Here is a 13546-nt window from a genome sequence, read left to right as displayed (position 1 = left end):
GTCTTGGGCCCAGCAGAGGTGTCAGCCAATCTCTCTCTGCAACAGGGCTTCTCTTGTTTTCTTCCTGATTGGGCCGCTCTGTAAACAATGAGCCACCAATCCTGCAGCAGCTCGTCACGTACAGAGCATAGGCGGAGCGCAAGCCACTAAGTATGCAGCGATATACAGAGCGAGAGATAAGAATGGATTCTATTATTCATTTCACTCACCTCCCTCTGTCCTCCCTGTCTGTTTATCTGCCCACTTCGTTTTCAGCGTCTGTCAGCCACTGTGTCCGTCTGGAGTCACGGTGTCCGAGAAGGCAGGGTTCACCACCTGAGAAGACAAATGGTCAAAGGTCAGTTAAATCAGTGCGACAGCTCTTAAGGGTTATGTTCAGCTTAACTTAACTCACACACTGGCAAGCTGATATTAAAGGAGGGAGTGAAAAAATTAAGGGCAAATTAGTGCTGACTGAGTCAATTTCATCATCGCGATATAAACATGTCCAATAAACACATTGCAAAAGACGGCCTGAAATGTCATGAATAAGATCCTTTCAAAAATCCTTTCATTTTTATTGTGACAGTGGGACTGAAATTAACACCCATTTGGCACTAAATGCAGGTAGATTTTCATTTGAAAAAATCTCAGAAAGATATCCGCCACACTGGCGAGTAAATGTTTGCACCAAAATAGTCATGCCGTAAAACACTGTGCTGAGAGGCCGTGTTTTGGTGACATTTATGAGCGTGTTGCGTTTGGCTGCTGTCGGTGTCAGAGTTTGAAGCAGACACACACAGGGAGACAGACTTCATGGTGCATTCATGTCCACCTCGTAAATTCAGTAATCTATACTTGAACGGCCATAGAGCTTGATTAAAAAAGGAAAATTTGTAAATGTTTTTCTTATTTGTCACTGTTTGTTGTTCTTTCATTCCAACATTTTTAATAACTAGATGCTAAAAATCATAGAAGGACCACATTCATTTCCAAAAATTCAATGAAAAGAACCTTATCGAAACATTATCAGCAAACTCAGCCATATTCTTGTAACACAGGTCCCCAAAAACTGGTGTGATAATTTTCAAGTTGTTTAATGCAACATTTTTAAATAATTAAACACTGAAGTGCATACATTTGGTCTGGTAAAAATAATTGATTTCATTTCTATATTCAGTGGGTATAGACTATTAAAGCAGAGAGACATATGAACTGTGTAGCTAATATGGACACTTCAATATTTGTTTATTTCATATCATCATTGCAACATTGAACAGTTTTATCGAACAGCACAGATTTTCCTCACATGGTGCAGGCCTTCTGCAAATAAAGATTTGCATTCACACAAACATGTAAGAGCATGCACCCACACTGCTATCTATGAGAGATGAGAGAGACAAGAGAGACAGAGAAAGAGAGAGCTGAAAAGACTAAAACCTCCATTAGGCACTCTGGTCTCAAATCTCTGTGCGATAAGAGGAATTATTTTGCACTGATGTATAACTGATTCTCTTATGCACACAGCAGAGTCTTACTCTTATATTACTTTCTCCTCTCCTTTTTGCAAACATCGCCAGAAAGGGTAGTGGAGAACCAGTGAGGGCAGAGGGGAAAGGGCCTAATGAGCTAGGGCTAGGAGAAAGAAAGAAAGACATGTTTGGAAAGGAAGCATGGAAGTGTAAAAGAAGGGATCGTACGGAGGGAGAGAAACTAAAGTAAACTGAAGAATATTTGTGGAAGTGTAGAAGCGCTCACTGACCAGAAAATTGAGAGGAAGTGGGCCCTCCCTTCCCATTTGCATATGTGTCGCTACATAAATACGTGCATGCAACATCAACTCCATTTCCACATTTGCTTTCCATGCAGACAGATTACAGAAACTGAAACAGCACTGCATCACAGATTTTCAGAGAATGTTGTACTTTAAAGACATTAATAAAAGCTGCCTAGTAGCTTGTTGGGTGGACTCTCCCAACCTGAGCCACATTCCAAAGCCAAGCTCCAAACTAAAACATACCACAGCAAAAGCCCTTCAAACTACTTTGTATATACTCTATTGAAACCTCTTTTACCTAACTACCATTGTCACAGCCATTTGAGATTTAACTGTAAAACAAAGCTACAGTGAGAGTGAGGTTTGTGAACATCATAACATGACTTCTCTCATGGTTTGAAAAAACATGGAGGAGCAGCATTACATTAAGAGAAAGAGCAAACTTAAAGCACATATATGTCATTTCTCACATTTTACCTTCTTAACCAATAGTGTAATTAGGTAGTGTTTTTTAGGCAGGCCACCATATTCTCTTTCTTCTATTACAGTGATGAACCTGTCAAACCGGACACAGCTAAATCACGTTGGTGCACCTTGTACAAATATGAGACACAGAGCCAAGAAAATCAAAGTAGAGCAAATGCACCGGATTTGCTTTGTGTTGTCTGGAGAAGCAGTCACACCTTGCATAATAGAGCATAACTGAGTTGGGTGTTGTTTGGTGTAATGGATGTTATGTCATGGCTCTGCAAGACAAACTGGTTCCCTGTCACGTTCTGTTTGTCTGAAGTCTATTCCTAACTGTGGCACGCGTGCACACGCCAACACACAGGTCAGATTTTCAAGTACATAAGGCATGGTACACAAACAAACCTCCTGTAGAATTTAAAAATGCATTTCAATCCTTTATAATTTGACCTGCATAAAATATAACACCATTAAAATCTGATCCCATTAACCTAAATAACCCTGTGTTAAACTCTTTAACTTTGTTTACATGCATCTGAGTATTGCCTCAACTGTCACTGACACATTTCACTTCATCACACCAATTTTTATGTTTGTATGCTTTGTTCAGAAACTGTGGACAGCTGACAAACAAGATGTGACATGAGGGAGTAGGCATAAAAATCTGAGGTTGTGATAGCTGTAGAGGGTGTTGACGTTTGCTTATTTTTGCTGAAAGCTTATATGTCATACGATGAGCAAGAATACACTATTCAGCATTTTGGGCCTAGGACAGAGACTCAGAACTACAACTGAAACACTTTAGATATATGGGTCCTTGAAAAGCTGAGCAAGAAGTTAAAGAGGACATACGGCCTGTGTTTTCCTTGAGTGCAGATCAACTACCATGAACCAGCAAAAAGTATATTATTACAAGCAGAGAGAAAGCAAAACCAATTTTCAAGACTGGTCGTCATTAAAACGTGTAAGTCAGCAATATGGTTTAGCAATAACAGTGATTAAATTGTGCATCATATTCAATATGGAATTGACATACGAATAAAGTCACAATCAAAACTGCTTTATAATACCACGCCAAATAAGAGATGTTAATATTATATGTACGGACGATCTCTATGTAGTTATTTATCACAAGGCCGAGGTGAAGCATGGCATATAGATTAGTTGTAAATCATTTTTCACACCTCTAACTGGCCTGGTGAATCAGTTTAAAGATGGAGAATATATAAAAAAATCAGATCATGGTTATGTATTTCTTCTCCCTGTGGCAGAGCACTTCTACAAGGGTTAATGGAGACATACTGTCAGATAATGGTCTCCAGTGACTGACACGTGTTCTCAATAGAGTGCTCATGAGAGAGAAAAATAAACCTTCAGTTGACAGCATTATTTAATTTGCCAATTCTTCTCATCTCATTTGGAAACCATTACTGATAGTGAGAAATAAGGAGGTAGGTGTCAAACCGAGAAGCGATAGTGCAATGAAGCATAAACAAAGACATCATTTTATGTTTTATTCAGTGCATAAAACACAACCTGTGAGAAATTAAGCTTGTTAGTGACAGATTGCCAGAGTCACTGATGTAACCAAGAGCACACATTTGTGAATGCATAAATGTACACACCAACATGGTAACCTACACAAAAACCAACAGGCATACAAAAATGACCAGTTTGTGCAGTCGATCAGTCTTTCTGCTCACTTGTCTCTCCATCTGTACAACTACCAAGGTTAGGGTTGTGCTTTCCGGTCCACATGCTGCAGGAGACCCCCCTGCTTGATGATGAAAACAGGGCACAGCACTCCCTATCTACCTATCATTTCATTATGTTTAGTACTGTGCCCAAGGCTTCATTATTATTACCATGTAACTAGTAATTTCTCAATCATCAATTAATATCAATATCATATAATCATTCATATTTATGAGCCAAAGTAAGACTGACATGGGGAGGCGCATTAGTTGATCTCACTGTGACACACAACTGTGCTTTCACAAAAACACAATATACCATTCCATTTAATTCTAAATTTGTTTTGCTATTCAATTTGGGAAATAAAATAAAAATGACAATCCCTTTTTAATATTCATACACTCTAAGAGAAATCATGATGTGGGAGAGCATCCCTAACCTCATTCTCAATTTAAAAATATTACATGTAATCCTAATCCAGATAATCTCAGTGATAAATCATTTTCATTACAGTGATGCTCTTGCATGTATGCTTGAGAATAGTATGTATTTAACAACATAAAGGGCAATTTTCTGAATTTTCAGAGATCAGTGTGTGCACATATGTGTTTGATTTAGTGTCTGGTGCATTTTCGAGCCTGAGGTGCAGATAACATTATACATATTAACATTTAAAACATAGACAGGCATACAACCACATGCTGTACAGACTGAATGCAGCAACCACTTGCCTGCAAGGAACAAATCTGTTAGTACTAGTACACACACACATACATGCATTGCACACAGACAGTGGAGGACAATCTGTAACTGGTTCTGTTCCTTTATTTCTTCGGGATATAAGGCAGGCTGGCCCACAGATCTCCACTGACTTAGACTTGGCTTTGGAATTCCAATCAGGAAACAACTAAAGGGTGAAGGGTGAGACGGGTTGTGGCTGGATGGAGTGTGGGCGGGGGTTGCCAGGTGAAGACAATATGAATACATGGATGAGAAGGGGTTAGGAAGACCTGGCTTGTATACAAATGATGTTGATAAACTCAATGTCTGCATCCCCTCCAGAGCCACGACAGGGTACGGAATGCAGCAGTGAAAAGGGAGGATGGAGGGAGAGAAGGCGATGGTGATGCATGGATGCAATGCACAGTGACAGAGGTAGAGCTTGAGATTGGGAGGAGCATGGGAGGGAAGTGTTAAGGGAGGTGGAGAGAGAGTGAGCGGTGCCAGGGAGTTTCCAGGTTCAGCCTGTTGTTCCTCATTCTTGTGGGTCAGAAAGCTTTGCTCTACCTCCTTCCGCTCAACAACAAAAGCAATCTAAGATCACACAGATGCTGTCACTGCAGAGCAATTTACTACTGACTTCTTTATTCCCAGGAGCAAGTGTTCAGGGAAATCAAATAGCTCTTCCTTATGTACGTAATTGAAATGTTCTGGTGACCAGACAAATCACAAAATTTGATCTTGAGAATAAATCACTTATGAATAAAATGAATAGGCTTAAAATGATTTGGTTATACAACAGGTTTGGTGCAAAAAAACATCATAGGGAATTTCTATGAACGCTGCACCACTGGTAATACACACACACACGCACGCACACAAAATGACACTTGGCTTTTATGTCGAGTTTGAAATAAAACCTCCAAAATTCTCTGAAGGACCAAGGCCCAATTAGAAAAGGAGCAATTTTAGTTTAGAAAGGAAGAGAATGTAAAGCTTTTTCAGCATTGTATCCACTATTGATCAAAGGGTTACTCACCCCTTTGTTCAACATAAAAGAAGGATAAAAAAAAAAGGTAGTACCATCTGTACTAAACGAAATTGTGGTGCAGCAACTTTTTGCATTGCTAAAATTTTCCTAAAGGTACATGGACAGCCAGTTTATTTAAGCAAAGCTTGTCTGTAACACTGAGCCGGAGCTCTAATAACAGCTGAATGCAAACACTGTTCTGAACTACACTCTCATTCACACATGGATTCAGGCACAACATCTGCAAAGTACACATGCACACACACACAGATGCACACAGCAAGCCCCAGTCTTTGGTTGTGATCTGACATCTACAAAGACACCTCTGTTTCAAACATCACTAAAGACCCCCTCTATGTTTTCCATACAGCTGCAGCAATTGGTGCTGGTTTGTGGGCACATTTGTGTGTCCAGGTGTAAGTCCCCTAAATCAATACTTACAAATGACTCATATTTAGTGCTGACCAGGGGCTTAAATGTTTAACAGTAACCCATCTGCATATGCATTCACACACGGAGATATATGCATAGGACCCTATAGACAGTGCAAAGAGTCTTTGACATGAACGCAGCGTAGGAGGAATAACTTAGACATCCTGTGTCGAACCGCCGATAAAAGCTGACACACCAAAGGAAGAACACTGAGAACAGCTCCACAAGATTTTTTGATGTTTTATTTTGAAAATGTGCATTTCATGTTATGATGCTACAGGAATAACTAATTACTGGCTGACAGCACACAGAAAAATATTCTATCATTATTTTTCCAAGCTGTAACAATGTCTGACAGGTTGTTCTGTGTCCATGAAAATTAAATGAATGACAAGTCTTTTATGTGTTTTTATATATATATATATCGATTACGAATATCGATTACTTGATTGACTAATAATGTATCTAACTATTCTGATGGTCAATTACTTGTCAATTGTCAATTACTTAAGGTACTTCTTCTAGCAAAGTATGCCACACACTGAGGCACTGGTTCCAGCTCCTCAATTATGAGGATTTTCAGCTTTTTTTTGTCTTTTGATAATAAACTGAGTATCTCTGGCAAAACAAGCAATTTAAGACTCACTTTAGGCTTTAGGAAAATTACATTTTTTACTATCTTTTCACACACGAACACTTTGTAAGAATTTAGCCTCATAGATAAAAATGTGTGGCTGCGAGGGTGCAGCTTTGTGGACCAATGAACGGATGGACCCACAGAACTGTTGGCTACGTGGCTAAAGTGTAGTGTCGGGGCAAACCATCATCAATAAAAAAGGCACTCCTGGAACCAGTTCATGAGTTATGAAAGGGGACAAGGGGAAGTGTGCATGCGCGTGTGTATGTGAATGTCTGTTTATCTGTGCGTGTGTGTATGTCTTTCTACAAAGTTTGGTCATGTGAATTGGTTTAGAAGTTATGAACCCTTTTATTATAGGCCACTCCCACTGTCACTCCTGCCACACCTCACACTGAGGGTGTGTCAAACACTCACACATTTCAGTCTCCTCGGATGAAAATTTGAGGTCGCAAAGGGGTGGAAAAAAATTTTGTGGACCAACTAACTGACCGACGGACTGACCGACCAACAGCTATAGAGCTGCTGGTCAGAGCGGAAATTTCTTTGTGTACAGCTATTGTTTAGCCCAACAGTAAAGCAGCTGCAGCTGGTCTTGATTTTGCATCAAGATTAGCTACAGATGGCTGATTTGAGCTTTTTAAAAGGTGTTTCAAATCTAGTGTTGTACAATTTTCATTGCATCTTCTTGCGAGGTCAGTCTGAACATTAGCATGGGAGGTATACTGAAGATTTCTGCAACAAGCACAAATCTCTCTGATGAATAAATAGGAAGACAGGACACAGGAGTGTAATAAAACTCTCAAGGACAAAGAGAAATTGGAAATTCTCCTCTAAAGGCAAAATATGAACATATGCCTTCTTTCAGTGATAAATTGAACTTACAGTATATGGTCTATTTGATGTCACGGCTACCCTGCGGCTGCTTTCTATCTACCCTGTGAAGTGTTTTATTTCATTAAATTAGGCATGCAAGTGTATGCAACAAATGATGCAATTCAGTCTTTTTCCAGGTTTATAGACCGTGCTGCATTGGGTAAATGCTGTGCTCGCCTAGATATATCATATCAGCCTGACAACTGACAGAGAGCTCAAACAGAACATGAAAAAGGCAGACAGACAGGAAGGGGGATAAGGGAAGGAAGTTTTGACTCCTTGTGTTTCTCTCACCCACTCTCGTATCAACACACACGTGCACACATGCACCAACTGAGAAAGAGTGACTAAGTCTCGCCCTAGGCTTCATACAGTAGCTCTTAACAATTCCAAGCCTTGCCCAATCATTTCCCTTCTCTCTAGGTTGCCATAGCTACAGCCTGCCTCCTTGTCTGTACTTTGGGAAGGGTGAGACTTTACCACTGTGTGTGTATGTGTGTGCATGCACGTATGCATGTGTGTGTGCTGTGTGGTAACCCCACCAGATGGGGTCTTAACACTTCCTATCTGTCAGCCTTACATTCACACTCCTATTGGAGGTCTGAGATGGGAAGGTGTGAAATATCGGAGAGGTGAGCTACACTGAGAGAAGGGAGGTCTGTGAGAAAATAACTGTAGTGTGGTGGATGTGACTGCTTGTGACCCCACATGTGGTTTCCCATTCAGCACAGACACAATATCTTAAGAGCAATAATTTGGCTTTTAGGGGAGCCAAGTATGGACTGTGCACCTTTTTTTCCTGTACATCAAAGAAGCATTCTTCAGTATCAGCATCTACTGTAGAAGTGGTTTGATCAGCCTGTGAGATTAGTTAAATGAGGTAAATGAATAATTTCTCAGGCAATGTAACATTAGTATACCAGTTTTGCAAATTTTGCTAACAAAAAAGTTTGGAGGTTTGATACCTACACTTTACATTTCTTAAATGTGAGAGTCTGCTTTTCTTGACTGTTGGCTTAACAAGCAATTAGTATTTTTTTCTAAAACTTTATGGACAATGATAGTAATAATAATCTTTAGCTGTGCGCCTACTCCTAATAATATCTAATAAATTATTTGCTTTAAATGGGGTCATATAATACTATAAAATTAATCATTTAATGTACTTGTTTGTCAATAGCTTAGCTCTTGGCGTGTGTGTTCGCTACACATTGCTGATTCTCTTTAGGATAAAACAATACAATAATCTGCCAAGATACAGTGATTTACTGTTTACCAAACAAACATTGTCAAACTGCACAGGGAGATGTCAAGATTTAAAAAAATAATTATGCCACTAAAATACAGCAACAGAGTTTGTGAAGTGGAGATGGTGAGATAATGAATGTGTGTATGTAAAAGAGAATGTGTAAGAACACCCCAAGAGATGCCAGCATCTTCTCCTACTTCTGTAAACAGGACAGAGAAGTCAGAACTGACAGAGATGAAACTCTGTGTGTGTGTGTGTGTGTGTGTGTGCGCGTGTGTGTGTGCGTGTGCGTGCGCTCAAGGTGTATGTGTGTCTTCAGAAGATGCACTACGCCAGATGTCACCTTGCACACACGCCACACAGGTGTCCGTGTGTTTGTTTGCTGTCAGGTAGATGACAAGAATAATACAAACACTTGAGGATCAACATATCACTAAAACTCCCAAAATCTGCCCGCCAGCAGACAAATATAAACACAGTCTTCTCTTACGCTGATATTTCTTTATCCCCCTGCATCGCTCCACTTTTCTCTCTGTTCTTGCTCTCTGCAGTCCTGCCATCCATCATCATTAGGAGGCAAATAGATGACCTGTCTACACCTGCAACCACTCTCTGTCCCTTTACTCTCTGGGGAGAGAAGAGGAGAGGAGAGGAGAGAGAGGAGAGCAGAGGAGAGGAGATGAGGGAAGGGAGAGGAGAGGAGAGGAGAGGAGAGGAGAGGAGAGGAGAGGAGAGGAGAGGACAGGAAAGGAGAGGAGAGGAGAAAGAGAAGAGAGCAGAGGACAGGAGAGGAGAGGAGAGGAGAGCAGAGGACGAGAGAGGAGAGGAGAGGACGGGAGAGGAGAGGAGAGGACAGGAGAGAGAGAAGAGGAGAGCAGAGGACGGGAGAGGAGAGGAGAGGAGAGAGAGAAGAAGAGAGCAGAGGACGGGAGAGGAGAGGAGAGGAGAGAGAGAAGAGGAGAGCAGAGGATGGGAGAGGAGAGGAGAGGAGGGCAAAGTCGAGGGTGAAGGCCATTTAAGAAAGATTCAATAAAAGGAAAAAGATGCAGATGCATTGGAAGAACCTGTGTTTTCTCATTCTTTTACAATCAATCAATGAGCATTGAGTATATATGTGAAAAACACAATCCCCCCCTCTCTGAATTAGAAGTGATAATGATTGATATGGTAATACATAGCAATATACTGTACACTGATAAATCACAGGAAATATCTGAGTAGGTCTACTGTGATATTCTGAACTATGGATGTGTGCTCTATCATACGCAGTTCTATAGCAGTTCTTTCTTCTCACACATTACACAGTTAAGCAGATTTGATCACTTTCTGTGGGGTTTGTGTAGTGAATATTACCTTCATTACTTATGGAAAGGATATACTCTATTGCTGTGTCCAAAATAACTTCTTATTTACTGTATAGTGCTTTACATTTACTCTCCAATCCGCAGTGTAAAATGTATGCACTGTGTAGTTAAGGATGGGAATCAAGAACCGAAACTGTTGAGTACCAGTTGCAAATTGCAAATCAGTTTCTTTTATCGATGCCAGCATGTTTTTCTAACAGTTGCACACTGCAAAACAATGACGTCAAACTCATGTGTCAAAGCCGCTGGAAACTTGCAACAAGGAGTCATGGTGGATAGAGAAAAATGGTACAATGTGTGGCTACATTTCATGAAGAAAGACGACAACAGTGCTCGTTGTAATGTCTGTAAAATAATCATTTCGATATGGGTGTTTCCCAGTGGAGTAGAATGTGCGTTACTGAGAGTAAACATTACAATAACATTGCATTGCACAGGCAGGCTAGCAGATTTCTTCTTTGACAAAGAAAACCTAAATGAAAACAAATTCTGTACAAAAAATGTATCAAGCTCCCAGGTTATTACAACTGTATGGAGGCGGCTTTCAATATAACTCGCTCATTTAAATTATATTAAGGAATAAAGTTTTGCATGATTAAGGGTGTGGCTGTTTTAAGTGACAGATAGCGGCTAGGCATCAGTGATCAGGCTTCATTCAGCCCACCTCCGCTCCACCCAAGCTCAACCTCTTTGCCCATTTTTGGATCAGCCGGGAGTTTGGCACAGCCAGGCACCGCCAAGATGGCGACAGCCGGAGGCACAGTCACTGAGCTTCACAATGGTGCTTCGGAAACCTATGGGTGACATCACTGAGACTACATCCATATTTCTATATAGTCTATAATTATATCATACTGCATGTGTATTTACATTGAAATACAGATTTGGACACACTGGGCTTTTGAGCATTAACCACACTGCACAAAGTATGACAACACCAAATACAGCAAAGACCCAAGTACATTATTTAAAAATTGTTTCAGACATCTCAAAATAATATTTAAAACCCTGTCATCAATGATATACCTTTGTTTCAGGTGCATAATTGTCTGTGATTTTGCTTCACTTACTGAGATAATACTGAACCAAACAAAGCAGGGAGTTGATGAACCTTTACATCCCTAAAGGAGGACAAACGATCACAGCCAGTAGAGACATATATAGAAAAGAGGGGGAAGAAGCAGGGGATTGTACAAGAGGAAAGGATGGGAACAGCCAAGATGGAGGAGGGGAAGAGCGGAAGGAAGCATACGAATGAAGGGGAGGACAAGTAGAGGACAAACTATTGTCTCCTGTTAATATGTAAAAATAACTCTGGTGCTGCTTGGTGGAGGAGCAAACTGGGTCAGAGAATTCCCACAGAGAGAGAGAAAGAGAGAGAGAGAGAGAGAGAGAGAAGGAGAGGGAGAGGGAGAGGGAGAGAGAGAGAGAGAGAGAGAGAGAGAGAGAGAGAGAGGTATCATATCGATTCAGTCTGTGGTATCAGTGTGAAGCACAAGTCAGTCTCTCTCTTCACCTAAGGCTGCCAAGGCTCCCTTCCATGTATTTGTTCATCCATCTATCTATCCTTCCATCCTTCAAACAGTCTATCCTCCCCATCCAACCATCGAACATCTTTTCATCTCCCCCTGTTGTCCGTCTCCAGTTCGTTTGTTTACACTCTCACCCTTTCCTCTTGCTAATAAACACATCCTTGACTTTACCACATACGCTAGCTCACCTCTCTCACATCCTGCTCCCGGGTTCCTCTGTTGCAATTAACCCTGCTCTCTGTCTCCCTTTCTCTTTCGTCTCTTTTCTGTTACTGTTAATACACATTTTTAACACATCTCCCTAAATGGGTGAATGAAATCTAGTAATGCATTGCCAGTTAATATATTAATAATGCAGCATTTAATTATCCAGCAGTTAAGCAATGTGACACATCTTGAACTGATGATAATGATGATGAAACCGACTGATAACCTTGCAGGATTAAGAAAAGTGTATTAACTCAAGTTATTATATTGCAGTCTGTATTATCAGGGGCACAACATAAGTCCTGAATGCCTTACCATGTAACAATTACTGGTAAATGTGATATTGTACTCCTAAAACATTATCTGACATTTTACTGCGCCTCTAAAAACATGATTTAATTTGATTTTAACTTGGTTAATTTACAAATTAATTTACAGCAATACTGTTGTCAAGTTACTTAATTTTTTGGTCTTTGGCCACACACTGCTGTGCACAACGTTCCATGTCATGCATTTGTTCCTTAGTCTATCCTCTTTCCTTCTAGAATTGTCTCCTATTTTACTAATTGATATGATGTATGATTATCTCTGTTCACCTTTTATTTGCTTGTTCAGCATCTCTTCTATTTTGGTCCACATTTTGCTCCATTCCCATCCATCAAATCCATGGTTCTTCTATCTCAGCCTGTGCACCTGTCTGCCATTGCAAAGCATATCTATGTATGTATCACCTGGACACAGTTTAGCTGAATAATAAAATCTTTATAATAATGACTTTAAACTTTTCCCAAACCTTTTCTTCTTTTCCTCTTAGCCACAGTATCTGCTCAGCTGCTGCTTCTCTCCAGTGTCTATGCATGCTAGTGTGGGTTAAAGATCTGAGGATTCAGGATTATTTGTTTACATAACTGGACAAAACCAACCATTTTCAATGCTTTTAGATATTCAAGCTATTTTCAGATTGACTCTAAATTACAAAGTCACCGTGAAGGCTTTCCATAGTTTCTCTCTCACAGTTTTTAAATCTATGAAATGTAATCCCATGCACCAAATATTTCATGGTCTGCTGTGTTTCTGGGTTTTTATTTTTGCCCCAGTCAACACTGCAGCTATAAGACTAACCCATAAACCATACAATCTGCACTGGTCAGCAATTCTGGGACATAATTAACATCTTTATTGATGAAGAATGCTGTAAGCATACTAACTATTTTGCAGGCTATTTATCAGGCTACTGTACGAACTGCACTAGGTGTGTGTGTGTGTGTTAGCCTGATCCATACATCTAGAAGACAAATTAATATAGGAGCACTATTGCACTGGGGGATTTCCCACCTGTGTATTTTCTGTTGATCTCACATAGCCAGAACATGGCAATTCATTTGGCAAAGGTTAGCAATAATGTGAAAAAGGATTATGCAAATAACTTCTCAGTGAAGGTCAATCTACTGCAGAATAATTAAGATAACCTTTAACTTTTTGTTCCTTTTACTTCTGCTAATTCGTAATCTTTCTTGTTAACTATATGCAGATTACCCAATCTCCACTATGAATCGAGACATGCAAGTGTCTGGATAGAG

General features: G+C 40.1%; 1 protein-coding gene across 2 annotated transcripts in view; it reads right to left on the bottom strand.

Annotated features, from left to right (window-relative positions):
• LOC121622865 (spermatid perinuclear RNA binding protein) overlaps positions 1-13546 on the bottom strand; it is a 74269-nt gene that overhangs the window by 44506 nt on the left and 16217 nt on the right. For both annotated transcript variants that reach the window (XM_041959903.1, XM_041959904.1), the window contains exon 2: positions 210-315. The gene's annotated coding sequence lies outside the window, so the exon portion shown is untranslated. The remainder of the gene's footprint in view (positions 1-209; positions 316-13546) is intronic.

This window comes from Chelmon rostratus, chromosome 19, assembly GCF_017976325.1.
Source record: "Chelmon rostratus isolate fCheRos1 chromosome 19, fCheRos1.pri, whole genome shotgun sequence".
Taxonomy (NCBI): Eukaryota; Metazoa; Chordata; class Actinopteri; order Chaetodontiformes; family Chaetodontidae; genus Chelmon; species Chelmon rostratus.
This window is presented reverse-complemented; position numbering and strand designations above follow the sequence as displayed.